This window comes from Aulonocara sp. 'chitande type north' Nkhata Bay, linkage group LG7, assembly GCF_057382095.1.
Source record: "Aulonocara sp. 'chitande type north' Nkhata Bay isolate Kocher_YH1m ecotype deep benthic linkage group LG7, A_spYH_male_GT1.1, whole genome shotgun sequence".
In the NCBI taxonomy this organism is placed as follows: domain Eukaryota; kingdom Metazoa; phylum Chordata; class Actinopteri; order Cichliformes; family Cichlidae; genus Aulonocara; species Aulonocara sp. 'chitande type north' Nkhata Bay.
The window spans coordinates 32914206-32918294 of record NC_141350.1 but is presented as its reverse complement, the minus strand read 5'-3'; positions in this window follow the sequence as shown (position 1 = coordinate 32918294).

Below are 4089 nucleotides of genomic sequence, written 5' to 3'. Positions count from 1 at the left end.
TGCATCTGCAAAGCCACCAGCGTTGTGGAGGACCCTACGCACCCCTCACACACACTCTGTTGCCTTCTGGCAAGAGGTACCAGAGCACGTGGGCCCTCACTGCTTCCCCCAAGTTCTGTGTGGTGTCTTTGTTTTGTTTTTTTGCAATTTTTGCACACTTGTACTTTATGTAGTCCTGTCTTGATTGTCTGTTATATGTCATTTGTAGCACCATGGTCTTGGAGGAACGTTGTCTCGATTCACTGTGTACTGTACACATGGTTGGAATGACAATAAAGCCACTTGACTTGACTAATCGATTGACGGCTCTAGTTTTAACCTTCAATTCTTTTACTTCCTGCCCTTGTCTCCATCCTTCCTTTGAAGTTGCCTGCCCTGCTATGAGTTGTCTCCTGCTGTCGTTAGTTCAACCTGTTCCTAATTTGCTCCCTCTGTGCTTGTCATCCTTCAGGGTTCTGCATTTAGATCTATATCTGAGATTCGCAAAGTAGCAGCCAAAGATTTTAATATTTTCCTACATCATGTTTGGACTCAAAAATAAGAAAACAAATGTGTTAATACTAACAGTCTGTGTTAGCAGTAGTGTTGGTCAAGTTACTTGAAAAAAGTAATCTGTAACTAATTACTGATTACTTCCCCAAAAAGTAATCTCGTTACTTTACTGATTACTTATTTTCAAAAGTAATTAATTACTTAGTTACTTAGTTACTTTTTAAAAACACGATTTACAACCTGAATAGGTGATAAAGCGATAGATCTTTCAGCCCAATTCTACTTTTTCTACATAATCCATCATACAAAATGTAATCAAATGGAAAAGTCTCTTTTTTTATTAGTTTAGATCTTTTAACTTTGTGCATCAAGCAAAAATTTAATTATATGCAACATTCTCTGACTGGAAGAAATTAGTTTAACATTTAAACCTATTTTCTGTCAGGGTTCCTGGGTCGTTGACCCAGTGATTTCAGTTTGTTCATGTTCAGTTTAGTTCGCCACATTAATGTTCTCACTTCCTGTTTTTTCCCGTGTCAGCTTGTCTCCCGTGTCATTAGTCAGATTATGTTCAGCCCTGTACTCACCTGTTTCCAATCATTGTCATTATTCAACCTGTGTATTTAAGTTCCTCGGTTTCACCAGTTCTCTGTCGTGTCATTGATGTACATGTGATGATGTCGTTCCTGTCGTGTGTTCAGTTCAGTTCAGTCAGTCAGCCAGCCATTTTCTACCTCTGTTCTGTTCATCCACTCCTTATAATAAACCTTCACCAGTCTTCACCTACCTGCGAGTCCTGCGTTTGGGTTCCTTCCTCCTCGCCTCCACACACCGCTGACAGAATTACATGACCCGTGCCACGAAGACACGTTTGGAACCCAGCGGACTCGGACCTCTATGAGCGGCAGGAGGTAGCGCTCTCCTTGTGGGCGGAAAAGCTCAAGGGGAGACGGCGGCTCTCCGCGGAGCGAGAGCACGTCTCGCTTGGCTCTGGGCGGGCCTCGGAGACGCCGCGTTCCCCCACTTGCTGCCTCACCTGCACCGGAGCATCTGCCGAGGAGAGTGGACGTTTCACGCCGCGCTTCGGCCTCTCCCTCTCTCGCCACTCCGCTCCACGCTCACACATCACCTGCCTCATTCACCGGACCTTCAACCTCGCCACGGCACAGCGGCTCCGCCTTCCACCTCGGCTCAACAGAGGCTCCCGTGCCAGAGGCTCGGACGTGTACCCCGCCCGCTTCCTCCTCCCGGAGAAATCTGCGCACACGCCGCCATAAAATGGACTATTTCCAGTAATTCCCGGTGGTGAGTTCCAGTGACTGTTTTCCACCCTCATTTGACTCTCCACGTAAACCCATCTCTCATTCATGGGATGTTTCCCTCCTGGAGGATTCTATGGACTGGGAAGAGTTTTTCTGCTCTGCTCCAAAGACTGTAAATAGTGGTGGCAGAAAAACCAGAACACTCTCCAATAAACCTGCCAGTAACACACACACCGTCACTATTTCTACACCCATTATTCAGCCATTTCCCACCAGCACAGGGGCCCAGTCTACGCCCACACCAGTGCCAGCTCCCAGGAGGAGGGCAGCTGCGACCCAGTCTACCTCCACACCCGCTTCTGTTTCTCAGGTGGGGGTGACTGATGTCCGGCCACCTTCCGTGCCTGTCCCAGCGCCCAGGCTGAGGGCAACCAGAACCCAGCTTGACCTCCCTGGAGGCTTGGAAGAGCTAACCGGTTCACCTGCTACGTCACCACTTCATCCACCTCCTGACCCAGCCTTTCACGCACTAGCTTTGTCCCTGGTTAGGCTGGCTGAAGTGTCCCCTGCTCAGGCACCAGCTTTACTAGCCCAGGCTGTAGCTTTATCTCCCTGTCTAGCCCAGTCTGTAGCTCAGCCATCAGCCACACCAACCTCAGCTCCGTCGTCAGCCTCGCCTGCCTCTGTTCCTCCCTTAGCATCTCCACTCCAGTCAGCTCCCTCACCTGCTGTTCAGCTTTCACTCCAGTCAGCTCACTCACCTGCTGTCCAGTCTCCTGCTGCCCTCCAGTCAGTTCACTCGTCTCTAGTTCAGTCTCCTCCTGTAGCTCAGTCTGCTCCTGTCCCCCAGTCAGTCCAGTCTGCTCCTGTCCCCCAGTCGCCCGTCCTCCAGCCTGTCCCCCAGTCGCCCGTCCTCCAGCCTGTCCAGTCTGTCGTTCACTCTTCTGTAGTCCAGTCTGCCGCCCAGTGCCCTGTAGTCCAGTCGCTTCCTGTTTCCCAGTCGCCTGTCCACCATCCCGTTCAGTTCCCGGACCTGCAGCCACAGCACCCAGAGCCAGCTGTGAGCTCTCCTGCTCCTCAGTCAGGGGTTTCCGCACCCGCTGGCCTGGCCGCTCCTCAGCCAGGGGTTTCCGCACCCGCTGGCCTGGCCGCTTCCCTGCCAGAGGTCCCCGCACCTGCTGGTTCTATCCTGTGTGTGCCAGGGGCTCCGGTGCCCACTGGTTCTGAGACCGTTTTCGCTGGAGGGCCCGAGGAGCCCGTCCAGCCTCATGCCTCGTCAGCTGGAGGGCCCGAGGAGCCCGTCCAGCCTCATGCCTCGTCAGCTGGAGGGCCCGAGGAGCCCGTCCAGCAACCTTCCTCGTCAGCTGGGGGTTCAGGAGAACCGCACCAGCCTCATGCCTCGTCAGCTGGAGGGCCCGAGGAGCCCGTCCAGCAACCTTCTTCGTCAGCTGGAGGGCCCGAGGAGCCCGTCCAGCAACCTTCCTCGTCAGCTGGGGGTTCAGGAGAACCGCACCAGCCTCATGCCTCGTCAGCTGGAGGGCCCGAGGAGCCCGTCCAGCCACCTTCCTCGTCAGCTGGGGGTTCGGGAGAACCGCACCAGCCTCATGCCACGTCAGCTGGAGGGCCCAAGGAGCCCGTCCAGCCACCATCTGCTTCCGCCTCGCCTGGCCCAGCTTCAGCCTGTGCCTCGCCTGGCCCAGCCTCTGCTTCTGCCTCGCCTGGTCCGGCCTCAGACTCGGCCTCGGCTTCTGCGTTGCCTGGTCCTACAGCTGCTCCTCAGTCTCTGCCGGCTCCCGAGCCGCCTCCTGCAGCTGCTCCTCGGCCGCCTTCTCCTCGTCGCCGGCGCGGTCGACCACCGGACCGCCTGAGTGGCCGCCGTTGCCTTCCGCACGGCCGGCCCCCGGACCGCCTCCGCCTGAGTGGCCGCTGTTGCTTTCCACACGGTCGGCCTCCCGAACCGTGTTCACGTCGCCACTGCCTTCCGCACGGTCGGCCTCCCGAACCGTGTCCACGTCGCCGCCGTTGCCGTCCGCACGGTCGACCCCCTGAACTATCTCGTCTCGACCGCCGCAGCCGCCCACCGGACTGGCTCAGTGGTCGCTGCTGCCTTCCACGTGGCCGCCCACCTGAACTGTCTCGTCTCGGCCTCGGGCCACGTGGCCGCCCACCTGAACTGTCTCTGTGTGGGTTCCGTCCCTCCGTCCTGGGCCCCCTCCGCCCGCCCTGTTCTGGTTCTTTTTCTTTTGGCCGTCGGGTGCCGGCCTTTGAAGGGGGGGGGGTACTGTCAGGGTTCCTGGGTCGTTGACCCAGTGATTTCAGTTTGTTCATGTTCAGT